General features: G+C 42.8%; 1 protein-coding gene across 4 annotated transcripts in view; it reads right to left on the reverse strand.

Moving 5' to 3' along the window:
• TTF2 (transcription termination factor 2) overlaps positions 1-24094 on the reverse strand; it is a 534153-nt gene that overhangs the window by 249914 nt on the left and 260145 nt on the right. The window lies entirely within an intron of this gene.

Below are 24094 nucleotides of genomic sequence, written 5' to 3' on the forward strand. Positions count from 1 at the left end.
ATTCAGACACTCTGCATGCCGAAGCAATAGCCAGAAGAAAGAGAACCTTCCAAGACAGAGTCTTGATGACAAGAGAATGCATAGGCTCAAATGGAGGCCCCTGCAAAACCTGAAAAACAGAATTTATGCTTACCTGATAAATTACTTTCTCCAACGGTGTGTCCGGTCCACGGCGTCATCCTTACTTGTGGGATATTCTCTTCCCCAACAGGAAATGGCAAAGAGCCCAGCAAAGCTGGTCACATGATCCCTCCTAGGCTCCGCCTACCCCAGTCATTCGACCGACGTAAAGGAGGAATATGCATAGGAGAAATCATATGATACCGTGGTGACTGTAGTTAGAGAAAATAATTCATCAGACCTGATTAAAAAAACCAGGGCGGGCCGTGGACCGGACACACCGTTGGAGAAAGTAATTTATCAGGTAAGCATAAATTCTGTTTTCTCCAACATTAGTGTGTCCGGTCCACGGCGTCATCCTTACTTGTGGGAACCAATACCAAAGCTTTAGGACACGGATGATGGGAGGGAGCAAATCAGGTCACCTAGATGGAAGGCACCACGGCTTGCAAAACCTTTCTCCCAAAAATAGCCTCAGAAGAAGCAAAAGTATCAAATTTGTAAAATTTGGTAAAAGTGTGCAGTGAAGACCAAGTCGCTGCCTTACATATCTGATCAACAGAAGCCTCGTTCTTGAAGGCCCATGTGGAAGCCACAGCCCTAGTGGAGTGAGCTGTGATTCTTTCAGGAGGCTGCCGTCCGGCAGTCTCATAAGCCAATCGGATGATGCTTTTAAGCCAAAAAGAGAGAGAGGTCGAAGTTGCTTTTTGACCTCTCCTTTTACCAGAATAAACAACAAACAAAGAAGATGTTTGTCTGAAATCCTTTGTAGCCTCTAAATAGAATTTTAGAGCACGAACTACATCCAAATTGTGTAACAAACGTTCCTTCTTTGAAACTGGATTCGGACACAAAGAAGTCACAACTATCTCCTGGTTAATGTTTTTGTTAGAAACAACTTTCGGAAGAAAACCAGGTTTAGTACGCAAAACCACCTTATCTGCATGGAACACCAGATAAGGAGGAGAACACTGCAGAGCAGATAACTCTGAAACTCTTCTAGCAGAAGAAATTGCAACCAAAAACAAAACTTTCCAAGATAGTAACTTAATATCTACGGAATGTAAGGGTTCAAACGGAACCCCTTGAAGAACTGAAAGAACTAAATTGAGACTCCAAGGAGGAGTCAAAGGTTTGTAAACAGGCTTGATTCTAACCAGAGCCTGAACAAAAGCTTGAACATCTGGCACAGCCGCCAGTTTTTTGTGAAGTAAAACAGATAAAGCAGAAATCTGTCCCTTCAAAGAACTTGCAGATAATCCTTTCTCCAAACCCTCCTGTAGAAAGGATAGAATCTTAGGAATTTTTATCTTGTTCCATGGGAATCCTTTAGATTCACACCAACAAATATATTTTTTCCATATTTTATGGTAAATTTTCCTAGTTACAGGCTTTCTAGCCTGAACAAGAGTATCAATGACAGAATCTGAAAACCCACGCTTCGATAAAATCAAGCGTTCAATCTCCAAGCAGTCAGTTGGAGTGAAGCCAGATTCGGATGTTCGAATGGACCTTGAACAAGAAGGTCCTGTCTCAAAGGTAGCTTCCATGGTGGAGCCGATGACATATTCACCAGGTCTGCATACCAAGTTCTGCGTGGCCACGCAGGAGCTATCAAGATCACCGAAGCCCTCTCCTGATTGATCCTGGCTACCAGCCTGGGAATGAGAGGGAACGGTGGGAATACATAAGCTAGGTTGAAGGTCCAAGGCGCTATCAGTGCATCTACTAGAGTCGCCCTGGGATCCCTGGATCTGGACCCGTAGCAAGGAACCTTGAAGTTCTGACGAGACGCCATCAGGTCCATGTCTGGAATGCCACATAATTGAGTTATTTGGGCAAAGATTTCCGGATGGAGTTCCCACTCCCCCGGATGGAAAGTCTGACGACTCAGAAAATCCGCTTCCCAATTTTCCACTCCTGGGATGTGGATTGCAGACAAGTGGCAGGAGTGATTCTCCGCCCATTGAATTATTTTGGTCACTTCCTCCATCGCCAGGGAACTCCTTGTTCCCCCCTGATGGTTGATATATGCAACAGTCGTCATGTTGTCTGATTGAAACCTTATGAATTTGGCCTTTGCTAGTTGAGGCCAAGCTTTGAGAGCATTGAATATCGCTCGCAGTTCCAGAATAGAGATTCTTCCCGAGACCATAGACCCTGAGCTTTCAGGGGTTCCCAGACCGCGCCCCAGCCCACCAGACTGGCGTCGGTCGTGACAATGACCCACTCTGGTCTGCGGAAGCTCATTCCCTGTGACACGTTGTCCAGGTTCAGCCACCAACGGAGTGAATCTCTGGTTCTTTGATCTACTTGGATCGTCGGAGACAAGTCTGTATAATCCCCATTCCACTGTCTGAGCATGCACAGTTGTAATGGTCTTAGATGAATTCGTGCAAAAGGAACTATGTCCATTGCCGCAACCATCAAACCTATTACTTCCATGCACTGCGCTATGGAAGGAAGAAGAACAGAATGAAGTACTTGACAAGAGCTTAGAAGTTTTGATTTTCTGGCCTCTGTCAGAAAAATCTTCATTTCTAAGGAGTCTATTATTGTTCCCAAGAAGAGAACTCTTGTTGACGGGGACAGAGAACTTTTTTCTATGTTCACTTTCCACCCGTGAGATCTGAGAAAGGCTAGGACAATGTCCGTATGAGCCTTTGCTTTTGACAGAGACGACGCTTGAATCAGTATGTCATCCAAGTAAGGTACTACTGCAATGCCCCTTGGTCTTAGCACCGCTAGAAGGGACCTTAGTACCTTTGTGAAAATCCTTGGAGCAGTGGCTAATCCGAATGGAAGTGCCACAAACTGGTAATGCTTGTCCAGAAAGGCGAACCTTAGGAACCGATGATGTTCCTTGTGGATAGGAATATGTAGATACGCATCCTTTAAATCCACCGTGGTCATGAATTGACCTTCCTGGATGGTAGGAAGAATTGTTCGAATGGTTTCCATCTTGAACGATGGAACCCTGAGAAATTTGTTTAGAATCTTGAGATCTAAAATTGGTCTGAATGTTCCTTCTTTTTTGGGAACTATGAACAGATTGGAGTAAAACCCCATCCCTTGTTCTCCTAATGGAACAGGATGAATCACTCCCATTCTTAACAGGTCTTCTACACAATGTAAGAATGCCTGTCTTTTTATTTGGTTTGAAGACAATTGAGACCTGTGGAACCTCCCCCTTGGGGGTAGTTCCTTGAATTCCAGGAGATAACCTTGAGAAACTATTTCTAGCGCCCAAGGATCCTGAACATCTCATGCCCAAGCCTGAGCAAAGAGAGAGAGTCTGCCCCCCACCAGATCCGGTCCCGGATCGGGGGCCAACACTTCATGCTGTTTTAGTAGCAGGTTTCTTGGCCTGCTTACCCTTGTTCCAGCCTTGCATCGGTCTCCAGGCTGGTTTGGTTTGAGAACTATTACCCTCTTGCTTAGAGGGTGTAGAATTTGAGGCTGGTCCGTTTCTGCGAAAGGGACGAAAATTTGGCTTATTTTTAGCCTTAAAAGACCTATCCTGAGGAAGGGCGTGGCCCTTTCCCCCAGTGATGTCTGAAATAATCTCTTTCAAGTCAGGGCCAAACAGCGTTTTACCTTTGAAAGGGATGTTAAGCAATTTGTTCTTGGAGGACACATCCGCTGACCAAGACTTTAGCCAAAGCGCTCTGCGCGCCACAATAGCAAAACCTGAATTTTTCGCCGCTAATCTAGCTAATTGCAAAGTGGCGTCTAAGATAAAAGAATTAGCCAATTTAAGTGCTTGAACTCTGTCCATAACCTCCTCATACGAAGAGTCTTTATTGAGCGACTTTTCTAGTTCTTCGAACCAGAAACACGCTGCTGTAGTGACAGGAACAATGCATGAAATTGGTTGTAGAAGGTAACCTTGCTGAACAAACATCTTTTTAAGCAAACCCTCTAATTTTTTATCCATAGGATCTTTGAAAGCACAACTATCTTCTATAGGGATAGTAGTGCGTTTGTTTAGAGTAGAAACCGCCCCCTCGACCTTGGGGACTGTCTGCCATAAGTCCTTTCTGGGGTCGACCATAGGAAATAATTTTTTAAATATAGGGGGAGGAACAAAAGGTATGCCGGGCCTTTCCCATTCCTTATTTACAATGTCCGCCACCCGCTTGGGTATAGGAAAAGCATCGGGGGGCACCGGGACCTCTAGGAACTTGTCCATCTTACATAACTTCTCTGGAATGACCAAATTGTCACAATCATCCAGAGTAGATAACACCTCCTTAAGCAGAGCGCGGAGATGTTCTAATTTAAATTTAAAAGTAATAACATCAGGTTCAGCTTGTTGAGAAATTTTTCCTGAATCTGAAATTTCTCCCTCAGACAAAACCTCCCTCCTGGCCCCTTCAGATTGGTGTGAGGGTATGTCAGAACCATTATCATCAGCGTCCTCATGCTCTTCAGTATCTAAAACAGAGCAATCGCGCTTTCTCTGATAAGTGGGCATTTTGGACAAAATGTTTTTAATAGAATTATCCATTACAGCCGTTAATTGTTGCATAGTAAGAAGGATTGGCGCACTAGATGTACTAGGGGCCTCATGTGTGGGCAAGACTGGTGTAGACACAGAAGGGGAAGATGCAGTACCATGCTTACTCCCCTCGCTTGAGGAATCATTTTGGGCAACATCATTATCAGTGGCATCATTGTCCCTACTTTGTTTGGACACTATGTCACATTCATCACATATATTTAAATGGGGAGGAACCTTGGCATCCAAACATACAGAACATCGTCTATCTGATGGTTCAGACATGTTAACAGGCATAAACTTGATAACAAGGCACAAAAAACGTTTTAAAATAAAACCGTTACTGTCACTTTAAATTTTAAACTGAACACACTTTATTACTGAATATGTGAAAAAGTATGAAGGAATTGTTCACCACAGTGTCTTAAAGCCTTAAAAGTATTGCACACCAAATTTGAAAGCTTTAACTCTTAAAATAACGGAACCGGAGCCGTTTTTACATTTAACCCCTATACAGTCCCTGGTATCTGCTTTGTTGAGACCCAACCAAGCCCAGAGGGGAATACGATACCAAATGACGCCTTCAATAAGCTTTTTCAGTGGTTCTTAGCTCCTCACACATGCATCTGCATGCCTTGCTTTCCAAAAACAACTGCGCATTAGTGGCGCGAAAATGAGGCTCTGCCTATGACTAGAAAAGGCCCCCAGTGAAAAAGGTGTCCAATACAGTGCCTGCCGTTTTTTTAATACATCCCCAAGATTAAAAACATAATTTATGTAAGAACTTACCTGATAAATTCATTTCTTTCATATTAGCAAGAGTCCATGAGCTAGTGACGTATGGGATATACATTCCTACCAGGAGGGGCAAAGTTTCCCAAACCTCAAAATGCCTATAAATACACCCCTCACCACACCCACAATTCAGTTTAACGAATAGCCAAGAAGTGGGGTGTTAAAAAAAGTGCGAAAGCATATAAAATAAGGAATTGGAATAATTGTGCTTTATACAAAATCATAACCACCACAAAAAAAGGGCGGGCCTCATGGACTCTTGCTAATATGAAAGAAATTAATTTATCAGGTAAGTTCTTACATAAATTATGTTTTCTTTCATGTAATTAGCAAGAGTCCATGAGCTAGTGACATATGGGATAATGACTACCCAAGATGTGGATCTTTCCACACAAGAGTCACTAGAGAGGGAGGGATAAAATAAAGACAGCCAATTCCTGCTGAAAATAATCCACACCCAAAATAAAGTTTAACGAAAAACATAAGCAGAAGATTCAAACTGAAACCGCTGCCTGAAGTACTTTTCTACCAAAAACTGCTTCAGAAGAAGAAAATACATCAAAATGGTAGAATTTAGTAAAAGTATGCAAAGAGGACCAAGTTGCTGCTTTGCAGATCTGGTCAACCGAAGCTTCATTCCTAAACGCCCAGGAAGTAGAAACTGACCTAGTAGAATGAGCTGTAATTCTCTGAGGCGGAGTTTTACCCGACTCAACATAGGCAAGATGAATTAAAGATTTCAACCAAGATGCCAAAGAAATGGCAGAAGCTTTCTGGCCTTTTCTAGAACCGGAAAAGATAACAAATAGACTAGAAGTCTTACGAAAAGATTTCGTAGCTTCAACATAATATTTCAAAGCTCTAACAACATCCAAAGAATGCAACGATTTCTCCTTAGAATTCTTAGGATTAGGACATAATGAAGGAACCACAATTTCTCTACTAATGTTGTTGGAATTCACAACTTTAGGTAAAAATTCAAAAGAAGTTCGCAACACCGCCTTATCCTGATGAAAAATCAGAAAAGGAGACTCACAAGAAAGAGCAGATAATTCAGAAACTCTTCTGGCAGAAGAGATGGCCAAAAGGAACAAAACTTTCCAAGAAAGTAATTTAATGTCCAATGAATGCATAGGTTCAAACGGAGGAGCTTGAAGAGCTCCCAGAACCAAATTCAAACTCCAAGGAGGAGAAATTGACTTAATGACAGGTTTTATACGAACCAAAGCTTGTACAAAACAATGAATATCAGGAAGAATAGCAATCTTTCTGTGAAAAAGAACAGAAAGAGCAGAGATTTGTCCTTTCAAAGAACTTGCGGACAAACCCTTATCTAAACCATCCTGAAGGAACTGTAAAATTCTCGGTATTCTAAAAGAATGCCAGGAAAAATGATGAGAAAGACACCAAGAAATATAAGTCTTCCAGACTCTATAATATATCTCTCGAGATACAGATTTACGAGCCTGTAACATAGTATTAATCACAGAGTCAGAGAAACCTCTTTGACCAAGAATCAAGCGTTCAATCTCCATACCTTTAAATTTAAGGATTTCAGATCCTGATGGAAAAAAGGACCTTGTGACAGAAGGTCTGGTCTTAACGGAAGAGTCCACGGTTGGCAAGAGGCCATCCGGACAAGATCCGCATACCAAAACCTGTGAGGCCATGCCGGAGCTACCAGCAGAACAAACGAGCATTCCTTCAGAATCTTGGAGATAACTCTTGGAAGAAGAACTAGAGGCGGAAAGATATAGGCAGGATGATACTTCCAAGGAAGTGATAATGCATCCACTGCCTCCGCCTGAGGATCCCGGGATCTGGACAGACACCTGGGAAGTTTCTTGTTTAGATGGGACGCCATCAGATCTATTTCTGGAAGTTCCCACATTTGAACAACCTGAAGAAATACCTCTGGGTGAAGAGACCATTCGCCCGGATGCAACGTTTGGCGACTGAGATAATCCGCTTCCCAATTGTCTACACCTGGAATGATATGCATCCTGTAAATCTATTGTGGACATATAATTCCCTTGCTGAACAAAAGGTAAGATAGTCCTTACAGTTACCATCTTGAACGTTGGTATCCTTACATAACGATTCAATATTTTTAGATCCAGAACTGGTCTGAAAGAATTCTCCTTCTTTGGTACAATGAAGAGATTTGAATAAAACCCCATCCCCTGTTCCGGAACTGGAACTGGCATAATTACTCCAGTCAACTCTAGATCTGAAACACATTTCAGAAATGCTTGAGCTTTTACTGGATTTACTGGGACACGGGAAAGAAAAAATCTCTTTGCAGGAGGTCTCAACTTGAAACCAATTCTGTACCCTTCTGAAACAATGCTCTGAATCCAAAGATTGTGAACAGAATTGATCCAAATTTCCTTGAAAAAACGTAACCTGCCCCCTACCAGCTGAGCTGGAATGAGGGCCGCACCTTCATGTGGACTTAGAAGCAGGCTTTGCCTTTCTAGCTGGCTTGGATTTATTCCAGACTGGAGATGGTCTCCAAACTGAAACTGCTCCTGAGGATGAAGGATCAGGCTTTTGTTCTTTGTTGAAACGAAAGGAACGAAAACGATTATTAGCCCTGTTTTTACCTTTAGATTTTTTATCCTGTGGTAAAAAAGTTCCTTTCCCACCAGTAACAGTTGAAATAATGGAATCCAACTGAGAACCAAATAATTTGTTACCCTGGAAAGAAATGGAAAGTAAAGTTGATTTAGAAGCCATATCAGCATTCCAAGTTTTAAGCCATAAAGCTCTTCTAGCTAAAATAGCTAGAGACATAAACCTGACATCAACTCTGATAATATCAAAAATGGCATCACAGATAAAATTATTAGCATGCTGAAGAAGAATAATAATATCATGAGAATCACGATGTGTTACTTGTTGCGCTAAAGTTTCCAACCAAAAAGTTGAAGCTGCAGCAACATCAGCCAAAGATATAGCAGGTCTAAGAAGATTACCTGAACACAGATAAGCTTTTCTTAGAAAGGACTCAATTTTCCTATCTAGAGGATCCTTAAACGAAGTACCATCTGACGTAGGAATAGTAGTACGTTTAGCAAGGGTAGAAATAGCCCCATCAACTTTAGGGATCTTGTCCCAAAATTCTAATCTGTCAGACGGCACAGGATATAATTGCTTAAAACGTTTAGAAGGAGTAAATGAATTACCCAAATTATCCCATTCTTTGGAAATTACTGCAGAAATAGCATTAGGAACAGGAAAAACTTCTGGAATAACCACAGGAGCTTTAAATACCTTATCTAAACGTTTAGAATTAGTATCAAGAGGACCAGAATCCTCTATTTCTAAAGCAATTAGTACTTCTTTAAGTAAAGAACGAATAAATTCCATTTTAAATAAATATGAAGATTTATCAGCATCAACCTCTGAGACAGAATCCTCTGAACCAGAGGAATCATCAGAATCAGAATGATGATGTTCATTTAAAAATTCATCTGTAGGGAGAGAAGTTTTAAAAGATTTTTTACGTTTACTAGAAGGAGAAATAACAGACATAGCCTTCTTTATGGATTCAGAAACAAAATCTCTTATATTATCAGGAACATTCTGCACCTTAGATGTTGAAGGAACTGCAACAGGCAATGGTACTTTACTAAAGGAAATATTATCTGCTTTAACAAGTTTGTCATGACAATCAATACAAACAACAGCTGGAGGAATAGCTACCAAAAGTTTACAGCAGATACACTTAGCTTTGGTAGATTCAGCACTTGACAGCGATTTTCCTGTAGTATCTTCTGACTCAGATGCAACGTGAGACATCTTGCAATATGTAAGAGAAAAAACAACATATATATAAAGCAAAATTGATCAAATTCCTTAAATGACAGTTTCAGGAATGGGAAAAAATGCCAAAGAACAAGCTTCTAGCAAACAGAAGCAATAAAAAATGAGACTTAAATAATGTGGAGACAAAAGTGACGCCCATATTTTTTCGCGCCAAATAAGACGCCTACATTATTTGGCGCCTAAATGCTTTTTGGCGCCAAAAATGACGCCACATCCGGAACGCCGACATTTTTGGCGCAAAATAACGTCAAAAAATGACGCAACTTCCGGCGACACGTATGACGCCGGAAACGGAAATAGAATTTTTGCGCCAAAAAAGTCAGCGCCAAGAATGACGCAATAAAATGAAGCATTTTCAGCCCCCGCGAGCCTAACAGCCCACAGGGAAAAAGTCAAATTTTAAGGTAAGAAAAATGTTAAATTAAAATGCATTATCCCAAATATGAAACTGACTGTCTGAAAATAAGGAAAGTTGAACATTCTGAGTCAAGGCAAATAAATGTTTGAATACATATATTTAGAACTTTATAAACAAAGTGCCCAACCATAGCTAGGAGTGTCACAGAAAATAAGACTTACTTACCCCAGGACACTCATCTACATATAGCAGATAGCCAAACCAGTACTGAAACGAGAATCAGCAGAGGTAATGGTATATATAAGAGTATATCGTCGATCTGAAAAGGGAGGTAAGAGATGAATCTCTACGACCGATAACAGAGAACCTATGAAATAGACCCCTTAGAAGGAGATCACTGCATTCAAATAGGCAATACTCTCCTCACATCCCTCTGACATTCACTGCACGCTGAGAGGAAAACCGGGCTCCAACTTGCTGCGGAGCGCATATCAACGTAGAATCTAGCACAAACTTACTTCACCACCTCCATCGGAGGCAAAGTTTGTAAAACTGAATTGTGGGTGTGGTGAGGGGTGTATTTATAGGCATTTTGAGGTTTGGGAAACTTTGCCCCTCCTGGTAGGAATGTATATCCCATATGTCACTAGCTCATGGACTCTTGCTAATTACATGAAAGAAAGAACTATTTATAGTTATAATCCACTAAATATACTTATAAAGTAATCGTTTTAGCCCAGAAAAATGTCTACCAGTCTTTAAAGCCCTTGTGAAGCCCTTTATTCTTATACTAAACTAAGAAAATGGCTTACCGGTTCCCATAGGGAAAATGAGCATTACCAAGTCTTGTTAGAAATGTGTCATACCTCAAGCAGCAAAAGTCTGCCCACTGTTTCCCCCAACTGAAGTTAATTCATCTCAACAGTCCTGTGTGGAAACAGCCATCGATTTTAGTAACGGTTGCTAAAATCATTTTCCTCTTACAAACAGAAATCTTCATCTCTTTTCTGTTTCAGAGTAAATAGTACATACCAGCACTATTTTAAAATAACAAACTCTTGATTGAAGAATAAAACTACATTTAAACACCAAAAAACTCTTAGCCATCTCCGTGGAGATGTTGCCTGTGCAACGGCAAAGAGAATGACTGGGGTAGGCGGAGCCTAGGAGGGATCATGTGACCAGCTTTGCTGGGCTCTTTGCCATTTCCTGTTGGGGAAGAGAATATCCCACAAGTAAGGATGACGCCGTGGACCGGACACACCTATGTTGGAGAAACCGAATTTAAACTCCAAGGAGGAGCAGAATGTCTAAACACAGGCCTGATCCTGGACAGAGCCTGAACAAAAGACTGAATATCAGGGAGCTCAGCGAGTTTCTTGTGCAACAACACAGACACGAAATCTGTCCCCTTAAGGAACTAGCGACAATTCCCCTCTCCAGACCATCCTGGAGGAAGGAAAGAATTCTGGATATCGTGACCTTATGCCAGGAATATCCACGAGATTCACAGCAGAGCAAGTAGGTCCTCCACACCTTGTGATAGATGCGTCAGGTAACCGGCTTTCTGGCTTGAATGAGAGTATCAATCACCCTTTCTGAAAAACCTCTTCTGGCTAAGACTAAGCATTCAATCTCCACGCAGTCAGCCTCAGAGTATCTAGATTCTGATGCACAAAGGGACCCTGTACCAGCAAATCCCTGCAACAGGGCAACCTCCATGGAGGAGAGGATGACATCCCCAATAGATCGGCAAACCAAGTCCTCCGCTGCCACGGAGGAGCAATCAGAATAGTAGACGCTTGCTCCTGCTTGCTGCATGCCACTACACGAGGTAGAAGTGGTAACGGTGAAAAAATGTACACTAGGTTGAAACACCACCTTAGCAGACTTTAAAGCAATAAAATACTGTAAATGTTATGAAGAAGGTTCCGTATGTTTTGAGCATACTTGTTAACTCACAATTTCCTCTGTCCCATTCCGTCCGTGGCACTCGGTCCTGGGGGAGCGCAAGCTCACCGCTAGTTGCGGCTCACTCGGCTATGCTGCCCGCTCCCCTCCTCAAGCCGCCTGTTGGTTCCGGGTACAGAGAAGTGACGCGTGACTTGGCTCAGCGTCTGACGTCACGTCCTCGTCCTGTCTTCACTGCTAAGGTGGGTAGGGAGGGCTTCAAACTGATGTCGGTCGACCGGTATCCTTCGTTGGCTCAGGAACATGGATACAAGGTAGATGAAGGATTACTCGGCACTCTGTGCAGTTGGTAAAATACTTTTTCTTTATTTGTGAAAATCCGGATAAAAACAAGTATCAGCATCTGCATCCAAATACTGAGTGCAGCACACTGTTAGTAAGCAATAGGTTGGTGGTCACTAATGCTGACGCTTTTGGCTCCCCACGCCGTAGTCATAGCATACTTTAGTGACCATCAACCACAGTTTAAAAAGGGTTACATCAGACCCTATTGGTTAAACCCAAACACACCTCCTGTGCTGCTTAGCTGCCATATTGCCTCTTATAGAAGAGTAATCTCATATGTACTTTAAAGTTAAGCTGACTAAACCTAAACTGACAGGTTTATATATGTGACATAGTGAATATCTGTGTTACTCTCGCTATTGCAACTATTCCTCTATTCCACACAAAGAAGGCCTAAAAGCAGTTAGGTATTTTCTTACCCATTCAGGGCAGTATGAGGAGGAACATTGTAGTTTCATACTACGGGTGACTGAATTTTTACTCACCCATAATTATTTTTGTTTTGATGGCTGTTTCTATCTCCAGAGGTGTGGGACCGCTATGGGGGCAAAGTTTGCCCCCTCCTACGCCAACCTCTACATGGGGTGGTGGGAGCGGTCCCACATCTATGGAGATAGAAACATGCACAAGCCCAATATTATTTTTTACAAAAGATTCATAAATGATCTTTTGGTGATCTGGAGAGGCGATATAGATCAGGTGAAACACTTTGTTGAGTACCTCAACAACAACAATATGAACTTGGGTTTCACCTTTGAAACTGACCCTAAGGAAATTACTTACTTGGATGTATCTTTGGTAGTAGAAAAAGGAGGTAATAAGGGTAATATCACCACAAGCATCTTTCGTAAGCCAACAGCTAAAAATACTATTTTACACGCAAAGAGCAGTCACCCTCACAAAGTCTTTAAGGCAATTGCCAAGGGGCAATATGTTAGGACCCTTAGAAACTGTTCAAACAAGAACACATTTGAAACACAGGCTAACGAACTCACAGAGAGACTAATATCCAGAGAGTATCCGAAGAAGATGGTACTTGGTATCAAAAAAGATGTACCTAAAGGGGACAGAGACACTCTCCTTACGACGAGAACAGAACGTAAGAAATACAATGAGGGTTTTGCACAAAAAACAACTTTTTTGACAACCTATAGCGATCAATACAGGGAAGTTTGCAACATTATATCTAAGCACTTTCCATTACTCTTGGCCAATGATGGCCTAGCTAATATAGTCAGAGGGGGCTGTCGCTTCTCCTACAGAAGAGGAGTTACAATTGGAAATAGGGTAGCACCTACTGTACTCAAATCAGGAGATAGAAACAACACAAGTTCGTGGCTAAGCACTAAAGGTGTGTTCAGGTGCCACTACATAGACTGCATAGCATGTAAGTACTTAGCGGCTGGCAATGGCTTTACTAGCACCATTACTGGTGAAATTCAATTGCAGAGCTACCTATGTTGTTTATATGCTCACGTGTTCACAATGTGGACTGCAATATATAGGAATGACCTCACGTGAGGTCAGATCCAGAATCCGCGAGCATATAAACAACATAAAAATGGGTACACTTACAACACCCCTGATTACACATTTTCACCAGGCCCACGACAAAGACCCCAGTTCTCTTACCTGGACAATAGTCAAACACATTCTTCCCCCTGCAAGAGGAGGGGACAGAGATCTCACACTAGCCAGAGAGGAGGTCTTCTGGATTTTAAGAATGAAAACAAGAAGACCGTCTGGCCTAAGCAGTGAATTTGATCTAATTAATTTTTGGCATTAAGTGATAGTTGTCTTTAAAACATCATTTAAAACATCACTTATCACAATGGACCTCTAATTTCAACACTAAATCATTAAACTATTGTGTTGTAAATTTGGGATATCACCCATATATATGTAAACAACAGCTAATGGAGTATAATAATAATAACAACAAGAATAAATACTGATTAAATCAAGTGTAGTGTAGTTTAGCTTAGCTCAATCTAAGGGTCAGAATCAATAACATTACAGTTGCAATAGCGAGAGTAACACAGATATTCACTATGTCACATATATGAACCTGTCAGTTTAGGATTAGTCAGCTTAACTTTAAAGTACATATGAGATTGCTCTTCTATAAGAGGCAATATGGCAGCTAAGCAGCACAGGAAGTGTGTTTGGGTTTAACCAATAGGGTCTGATGTAACCCTTTTTAAACTGTGGTTGATGGTCACTAAAGTATGCTGAGACTATGGCGTGGGGAGCCGAAACGCGTCAGCATTAGTGACCACCAACCTATTGCTTACTAACAGTGTGCTGTACTCAGTATTTGGATGCAGATGCTGATACCTGTTTTTATCCGGATTTTCACAAATAAAGAAAAAGTATTTTACCAACTGCACAGAGTGCCGAGTAATCCTTCATCTACCTTGTATCCATCCCCCAACTGATGCCCACTCAAGGATTCGAGATACCTCCTTCATGGCTAGGGAGCTTCTCGTTTCCCCCTGATGGTTGATGTAAGCCACCGAGGTAATGTTGTCCCACTGGAATCTGATGGACTTGTACTAACCCAGGAGGGGCCAAGCCTCCAGAGCATTGAAGATCGCCTGAAGTTCTAGGATGTTGATCGGGAGAAGAGACTCCTTCCGATTCCACCTGCCCTGTGCCTTCCTGGCACCCCAAACCGCTCCCCAACCTGAGATACTTGCGTCCGTAGTCACAATCTCCCACAATGGTCTGAAGAAGGATGTCCCCTGGGACAGCTGATCCGGATGGAGCCACCAAGAGAGAGACTCCCTCGACCCGTTGTCCAGAGAGATCAGTTGGGACAGATCCGAATGATTGCTGTGCCACTGCCTCAGCATGCACAGCTGAAGAGGCTGGAGATGGAATCTGGTTAACGGAATGACATCTATAGTGGATACCATGAGCCCAATCACCTCCATGCACCTGGCCACTAACAACCTTGAGGATTGAAGGGCAAGACAGCTGGAGACAATCTTGCAATGTCTCTTGTCTGTTAGGAATATCTTCATGGCAACGGAATCTATTATCGTGCCCAGGAACTCCACTCTACTGGGAACCAGAGAACTCTTCCGTTCACCATCCAACCATGAGAAGGAGGAGAAGAACTCTTGAATGATCCTCTGCTAACTGGTAGGATGGAGCCTCACTGCAATCCCTCTGGATCTCGCTACCGCGAGCAGAGCTCCCAGAACCTTTGTGAAGATTCTTGGAGCCGTAGCCAACCCGAAGGGAAGAGCTACAAACTGGAAGTGCTGATCCAGAAAGACGAACCTTAAGAACCTGAAGTGATCCTTGTGGATAGGCACATGAAGGTAAGCGTCCTTCAAGTCTATCGTGGTCATAAACTGACCCTCTTGAAAAAGGGGCAGAATTGACATTATCATTTCCCTGTTGAACGAGGGGACAGAAACTTGTTTAAGCACTTTAAGTATAAAATTGGGTGAAACGTGCCCTCCTTCTTTGGTACCATGAAAAGGTTTGAATAGTACCCTAGACCCCTTTCCGTTAGAGGTACCGGTACAATTACTCCTAGAGAAGAGAGATCCCTCACGCACTCTAGAAAAGCATTCATTTTTTCTGGTTTTGAAGAGAGATTTGACAGGAGGAATCTGCCCCTGGGAGGATAGGTCTTGAAACCTATCCTGTAACCCTGGGCATCAAGTTCCAGAACCCAAGGATCCTGAACCTCTCAACCAAGCTTCCGCGAAAAGAGTCTGCCCCCTACAAGATCCAGAGATGGATCGGGGGCCGCCCCTTCATGCTTATTTTGTCTCGGCTGGCTTTTTGCTCTGGTTTTATTCCAAAACCGAGAGGGTTTCTAAGATCCCTTGGACTGCTTGGGCTTCGCGGCAGGTTGCTGTTGTTGGGACTTGTCCGAACGAAAGGGACGAAAATTAGGACACTTAGGTTTATTCTTTTCATCCTGCGGAAGAAAGGCACCCTTGCCTCCCGTGACCGTGGATATGATCGAGTCCAGGCCTGGACTGAAAAGAATCTTTCCTTAAAAGGAAGGAATAGCAATCTAGCTTTAGACATCATGTCAGCAGACCATGACTTCAACCGTAGGGCCCTCCAGGCCAAAACAGAAAAGCCTGATGTCTTAGCATTGAAGCTAATAATCTGCTTGTTAGCATCACAAATAAACAAAATTAGCCACCCTCAGGGCTCTGATTCGTTCTTGTATCTCGTCGAGGGGAGTCTCCACCTCGACGACCTCAGACAGAAAGTCGCACCAATAAGTATTGGCTCTCGCAACCCCCGCGGCTGCAGGTTGAAAAACGAACCCGTGTGCTGAAATATCTTTCTTAACAGGGTCTCCAATGTTTTATCCATGGGTTCCTTAAACGACGAACTATCATCAAGCGGGATAGTGGTGCGTTTAGCAAGCATGGAAATAGCTCCTTGGGGACAGACCCCCACAGTTCTAGCTGCGCATAAGGAAACCGGAAACAATGTTTTAAACGAAAAGGGGAAAAAAGACGATCCCAGTCTCTCCCATTCATTCTTAATAATATTCAACATCTTTATGGGAACCGGGATAGTCTGTGGCACAACCCTGTCCTCAAACTTTATCAAGCTTAGGAATAGAAGGTTCCTCCGGTAGCTTCGGTTCCGGAACCTCTAGAGTCGCTAACACTTACTTTAACAAAAAGCGTAAGTTCTCCATCCTAAACCTAAAGTCTGGTTCCTCTGCAGCCGGAGGTTTAGAGGCCGCAGATTCCGACCCAGAGAGAGAGTCCTCTGAAGTATCGGAATTCTCTGTATCAGTGGATAATCTATTTTTAGATACATCCAATGGAGTAGATGATCCCTGGGAGGGACTGCAAAGTTTAACCTTTCGGTTGCGCTTGGCCTGCGAGGTAAAGCACTAATGACCTTAGAGACCGCCGTTTGCAACTATTCGGCAAAATCGGACGGCAACAAAGCCCCTCCCACAGGAGGATTAGACTTCACTGGGGAGCTGCATGTGTAATCGGAGATGAATGTAGGGAACACACCTCACGGGACGGAGACCACTCAGAGGTGGAGGGCTCAGTGGTACTAAACATTTTATTTATTTTTTATATCACAATCTTATCGAAGCATGTGGAACATAGTTGAGCAGGCGGGTACACCGAAATCTCCTCACTAAACATGCTGCGCAGAAATCGAGGACAGAAAAAGTAAAGTTATGCTTACCTGATCAATTTGTTTCTTTTTAGACACGATGAGTCCACGGATTTCATCCTTACTTGTGGGATTACGCCTCCTGGTCAGCAGGCGGAGGCAAAGAGCACCACAGCAGAGCTGTATATATAGCTCCTCCCTTCCCTCACACTCCAGTCATTCGACCGAAGTTAGGAAGAGAAATGAAAAGCCAAGGTGCAGAGGTGTCTGAAGTTTCACAAAAAATTCATAACCTGTCTCATAGAACAGGGCGGGCCGTGGACTCATCGTGTCTAAAAAGAAACAAATTGATCAGGTAAGCATAAATTTTCTTTTCTAAGACACAATGAGTCCACGGATGTCATCCTTACTTGTAGGATACAATACCAAAGCTATAGTACACGGATGAAAAGGAAGGGACAAGACAGGGAACCCAAACGGAATTTCCATGAGGAAGCAACAGCCCTGGTGGAATGAACCGTAACTCTTTCAGGAGACTGCTGTCCAGCAAGCTCATAAACAAAAACGGAAGATACTCTTCAACCAAAAGGAAAGAAGTAGCCAAAGCTTTCTGACCCTTACGTTCTCGAGCAAAAATGTCAAACAGAGAAGACGATTGACGAAAGTCCTTAGTTGCTTGAAAATAAAACTTTTAAAACATGGACTACGTCCAAAAAATGTAGAAGACATTCCTTCTGAGAAAAAAGATTAGAGCACAAGGAAGGAACAACAATCTCCTAATTAAGGTTCTTCTTTGAAACAACCTTAGGAAAAAAAACAAGTTTAGTACAGAACACCACCTTATCCGAATGAAAAATAAGGTAAGGCGAATTAAATTGTAATGCCGAAAGCTCAGACACTCATCGAGCAGAAGAAATGGCAACAAGAATACATTTTTCCAAGATAACAACTTAAGATCTATGGAATACATAGGCTCAACAGAACCCCTTGAAGAACTTTAAGATCTAAATTCAAACTCCATGGAGGAGCAATTGGTTTAAACACAGGCCAGACTCTAATCAGAGCCTGACAAAAGAATTGAACATCTGGGATATCTACCAGCCGCTTGTGTAACAAAATAGATAAAACAGAGATCTGACCCTTTAGGGAACCCTTCTCCAATCCTTCTCAGAGAAAAGACAAAATTCTGAGAATCCTAACTCTACTCCATGAGCAACCCTCGGATTCACACCAATAAAGATAGTTATGCTCTATCTTATGGAAAATCATCCTAGTTACAGGCTTACATGCCTGAATTAAGGTATCTATGACCGAATCAGAAAAACCTTGCTTGTATAGGATCAAGCGTCCAATGTCCAAGCAATCAGCTACAGAGAAACTAGAATTGGGTGGAAGAAGGGACCCTGAATAAGAGGTCCTTCCTCAACGGAAGTGTCCAGGGTACAGAGATAACATGTCCACCGGAGATGCATACCAAATCCTGCGAGACCACGCAGAAGCGAGGAGGATCAATGATGCCTCCTCCTATATGATTTGAACAATCACCCAGGAAAGAAGCGCAAACGGGGGGGGGGGGGGAATAGATATTCTAGACTGAAGGACCAAATAACTGTCAAGGCAGCTATCAGCTCGGACTGGGGGCCCTAGACTTTGACCCGTATCCCAGAAGCCTGGCATTCTGACAATATGCCAAGTGATCAAACCCAGCCGACACCATTTAAAAATCAGGCTGGAGAATACGAGTTCCCACTCTCCCGGATAAAAAGTCTGTCTACTCAGGAAATCCGTTTCCCAAGTGTCCATCCCTGAGATATGTACCGCTGACAGATAACAAGAATGAGTCTCCGCCCACTGGATAATCTTGGCTAACTCAGCCATCGTCAAGGAACATCACGTTCCCCCCTGATGATTGATGTAAAAACGTTGACATATTGTCCGTCTGAAAATAGATGAAACAGGACCGAAGCCCACTGAGGCCAGACCAGAAGAGCCTTGAAACTCACTCTCAGTTCCAGGGAGTCTATAAAAAGAACAGACTCTGATGAGTCCACACTCTGCTAAATCATGTTCCCCGGAATAGGTGATCCAGAAACAACTACCATAGAAGATAGTCCCTTGTCTCCTGACTCACAATTATTTGAGGAGACAAGTCTGCATAGTCTTCGTTCCAATGCCTGAGTATGCTTAACTGCATAGGACTGAAGCGGAACGAACAAACAGAATTTTAAGGGCCACAAGGCGCTGCTCATTTTATCAACCTTGGAAGGATGAAAGGTTGAGTGGACCTCACCAGGTATTGAAACTGCAACCCTTGGGTTGTTACAGAGCCCAGCCACAGTGCCTTAGCATGCTGAGCTATCTGTCCAGTTAATGTCCATTGTCATCACCATTCATCCAATTACTTCTATGTACTAAACCACTGAAGGCCGAGAAGTGGACTGAAGGACTAAACCAGTATTGATACAACTTGATTTCCTGACTTCAGTCAAAAAAATCTTCAATGATATGGAATTTGTCATGATTCCCAAAAAGCTACCCTTGTGCTTGGGACTAAGGAACAATTTTCCAAAGACACCTTCCACCCGTGAGATCACGGGAAGAATAACAACATGTCCATGTAAATCTTGCTTGCTTTAAGGATGACGCCTGGACTAGGATATCAGCCAGATAGGGCGCCATTGCAATGCCCCATAACTGAGGCACCGCCAACAGCGATCCCAGAGCCTCCATAAGAACTCGGAACTGTGGCAAGACCGAAAGGAAGGACCACGAACAGAAAGTATTTATCCAGAAAGGCAAACCCCAGAACTTGAAACGATTCTCACGACCGGTACATGATGGAGCTTGTCCTGTAATCCACCGTTGTCATAAATTGACTTTCTAGAATCAAGGGAGGAATGGAACAAATTAATAGTTTTCATCCTGAAGGACAGTACCCTTCTTAAAAAATGGTTTGAAGATTCTCCTTTTTTGAGAATCACAACCCGATCGGTAACCTCAGATCCTGTACCAGTATTAAAACTGAAACAATCACTCCCAAGCCTGAGAGGTCCCCTACGCAGTGTAAGGACGTCTCACCTTTTGTCTGATCTTCAGACAATCTTAAAAGCAGAAACTGCCTCTGAGAGGAAAACATTTGAGCTTGAAACCAAACTTGAGCGAAAACGGAAAGTCAGCCCCCTACAAGATCCAATCCCGGACCTGGGCATGTTCTCCATGCTGTCTTTAATTCAGCAGGCTAAATTTTTTTTTTTTTTTTTTAATTTTCGTCAAGCCAGGAGCCAACAATGTTTGTTCCTGGCAAGGAATCACAAAATCTGAAATTTAGAACATATATCTGTAAAACAAGGATCTAATCATAAAGTCCCAAGAGCCGGAACAGAGCCACCTATGCTCCCAGTTTAATAACTGGAAGGTAAGAAATTGAAATAAAGGAATTAGCCAATGTGAAAGCTTCATCCAGATCTGGATTTTATCCAGGGAAGCTACTGACTAATAGCATCAGACAATGCATCAAGCCAATATGCCGTCACACTAGTGACAGTAGCAAAGTACACAGATGGTTGCCATTGTAAACCCTGGTGTGTGTCCCATTATTACATTTTTTCCATGGAACTATCCTCTAAGGGTATAGAAGTTCTCGTAGTGAAGTTGAAACTACTCCTTCCCCCCTAAGGAACGTCGTCCAGCCTCCTTATCTGAGTCGGCTATGGGAAACAGTCTTGTAAATATAGGGAATGCCTAAGGTATCATTCCATCTGAAACTGAGATCATTGAAAAATATAGAATGCATCAAAACCCCGAGTGGAGTGTGAAGGAACGCAGGGCACTGCATGTGGGCCATACAATTTTGATGAAAACTAAAGGAAAAATTTGTGGCCATTGTTAATAGACTCCCAAACAGCAATCGGCGTAGAGGGAGTAGATTCAAAAGAGAAATATAGGAAACAATACTGTGCCCTTAAATCTGAAAAGAAACTCTATTCTTGTGTGCGTTTGTTTCATCCTCCGTCACAAGGGATGAATTAACAAATAAACAGCTGAAATTAATTTATTATAATGTACACAGAACAAAACGTTACTGTCTCTTTAAATCTTAAAGTAACCTATTTTTGTGTGTTTGTTTACCATCCTACGTCACAAAGGATGAATTAACAAATAAACAGCCGCAATTCTTTTAATAAAATTTACACCGAAAAAAACGTTACGGTTTCTTTCAATTTTAAAAGAACATCTTATTTCTGTTTTGCAGAACAATCCAATAAAAACTATTAATATTGCTGTAAATAAACATCGCTATGTACATCAAAAAGCAATGTCTTTGCAAGGAACCACAGAGCATTGCCTGTGGTTCAAAAATTATTCTGGACACTATAGTAGAAAATTGTGGCATGGATTGACCGGTGTCACCAGACTCTTAACAGAAATAGCTTTAAAATGAGTATATATAATAAAAAAGGACACATAAAAAACAGTACTGTTTCTTTAAATGTTAAAAACAGAATTTATGCTTACCTGATAAATTACTTTCTCTTGCGGTGTATCCAGTCCACGGATTCATCCTTACTTGTGGGATATTCTCATTCCCTACAGGAAGTGACAAAGAGAGCACACAGCAGAGCTGTCCATATAGCTCCCCCCCTAGCTCCACCCCCCAGTCATTCGACCAAAGGTTAGGAGAAAAGGAGAAACCATAGGGTGCAGTGGTGACTGTAGTTTAAACAAAAAAAATTTAACCTGACTTAATTGCCAGGGCCGTGGACTGGATACACCGCAAGAGAAAGTAATTTATCAGGTAAGCATAAATTCTGTTTTCTCTTGCAAGGTGTATCCAGTCCACGGATTCATCCTTACTTGTGGAATACCAATACCAAAGCTTTAGGACACGGATGAAGGGAGGGAACAAGACAGGTAACCTAACCGGAAGGCACCACTGCTTGCAAAACCTTTCTCCCAAAAATAGCCTCCGAAGAAGCAAAAGTATCGAATTTGTAAAATTTGCCAAAAGTATGCAGTGAAGACCAAGTCGCTGCCTTACAAATCTGTTCAACAGAAGCCTCATTCTTGAAAGCCCATGTGGAAGCCACAGCTCTGGTGAAATGAGCTGTAATTCGTTCAGGAGGCTGCTGCCCAGCAGTCTCATAAGCCAATCGGATGATGCTTTTCAGCCAGAAGGAAAGAAAGGTAGCAGTCGCTTTCTGACCTCTCCTCTTACCAGAATAGACAACAAACAAGGATGATGTTTGCCTGAAATCTTTAGTTGCTTGTAAATAGAATTTTAAGGCACGAACCACATCAAGATTGTGTAAAAGCCGTTCCTTCTTTGCAGATGGATTAGGACACAGGGAAGGAACAATGATTTCCTGGTTAATATTCCTATTAGAAACAACTTTAGGAAGAAAACCAGGTTTGGTACGCAAAACTACCTTATCTGCATGGAACACCAGATAGGGTGAATTACACTGCAAAGCAGACAATTCTGAAACTCTTCAAGCAGAAGATATAGCTACCAAAAACAAAACTTTCCAAGATAATAACTTAATATCTATGGAATGTAAAGGTTCAAACGGAACCCCTTGAAGAACTGAAAGAACTAAATTTAGACTCCATGGCGGAGCCACAGGTTTATAGACAGGCTTGATTCTGACTAAAGCCTGAGCAAACGCTTGAACATCTGGTACCTCTGCCAGACGCTTGTGTAAAAGGATAGACAGAGCAGAAATCTGTCCCTTTAAGGAACTAGCTGACAAACCTTTCTCCAATCCTTCTTGGAGAAAAGACAATATCCTTGGAATCCTAATCTTGCTCCACGAGTAACCCTTGGATTCACACCAACACAGATTTTTCCGCCATATCTTATGGTAAATGTTCCTGGTGACAGGCTTTCTGGCCTGGATCAGAGTATCTATAACTGATTCAGAGAAACCACGCTTAGATTTAGAATTAAGCGTTCAATCTCCAAGCAGTCAGCCGCAGAGAAACTAGATTTGGATGCTTGAATGGACCCTGTATTAGAAGATCCTGCCTCGTTGGCAGTGTCCATGGTGGGACAGATGACATGTCCACTAGGTCTGCATACCAAGTCCTGCGTGGCCACGCAGTCGCTATCAGAATTACCGAAGCCTTCTCCTGTTTGATTCTGGCTACCAGACGAGGGAGAAGGGAAAACGGTGGAAAGACATAAGCCAGATTGAAGGACCAAGGCGCTACTAGAGCATCTATCAATGCCGCCTTGGGGTCTCTGGACCTGGATCCGTAGAGAGGAAGTTTGGTGTTCTGACGGGACGCCATCAGATCCAATTCTGGAATGCACCATAGCTGGGTCAGCTGAGCAAAAAACTCCGGGTGGAGTTCCCACTCCCCCAGGTGAAAAGTCTGACGACTTAAAAAATCCGCCTCCCAGTTGTCTACTCCTGGGATGTGAATTGCAGATAGATGGCAGGAGTGATCCTCCGCCCACCTGATTATTTTGGTTACTTCCTTCATCGCTAGGGAACTCTTTGTTCCCCCCTGATGATTGATGTACGCTACAGTCGTGATGTTGTCCGACTGAAATCTGATGAGTTTGGCTGCCGCTAGTTGAGGCCATGCCTGAAGCGTGTTGAATATCGCTCTCAGTTCCAAAATGTTTATCGGGAGAAGAGACTCTTCCCGAGACCATAGGCCCTGAGCTTTCAGGGAGTCCCAGACCACACCCCAGCCTAACAGACTGGCGTCGGTCGTTACAATGATCCACTCCGGTCTGCGGAAGCACATTCCCTGAGACAGGTGATCCTGAGACAACCACCAGAGAAGAGAATCTCTGGTCTTCTGGTCCAGTTGTATTTGAGGAGACAAATCTGCATAATCTCCATTCCACTGTTTGAGCATGCACAGTTGCAGTGGTCTGAGATGTATTCGAGCAAAAGGCAAGTAGTTAAAAGCTTTAACTTTCTGACCTCCGTCAGAAATATTTTCATTTCTACCGAGTCTATTAATGTTCCCAGAAAGGGAACCCTTGTGAGCTGGGACAGAGAACCTTTTTCGATGTTCACCTTCCACCCGTGAGACCTTAGAAAGGCCAGAACAATCTCCGTATGAGCCTTGGTTCTGGGAAAAGACGACGCCTG

Source organism: Bombina bombina, chromosome 3, assembly GCF_027579735.1.
Source record: "Bombina bombina isolate aBomBom1 chromosome 3, aBomBom1.pri, whole genome shotgun sequence".
In the NCBI taxonomy this organism is placed as follows: Eukaryota; Metazoa; Chordata; class Amphibia; order Anura; family Bombinatoridae; genus Bombina; species Bombina bombina.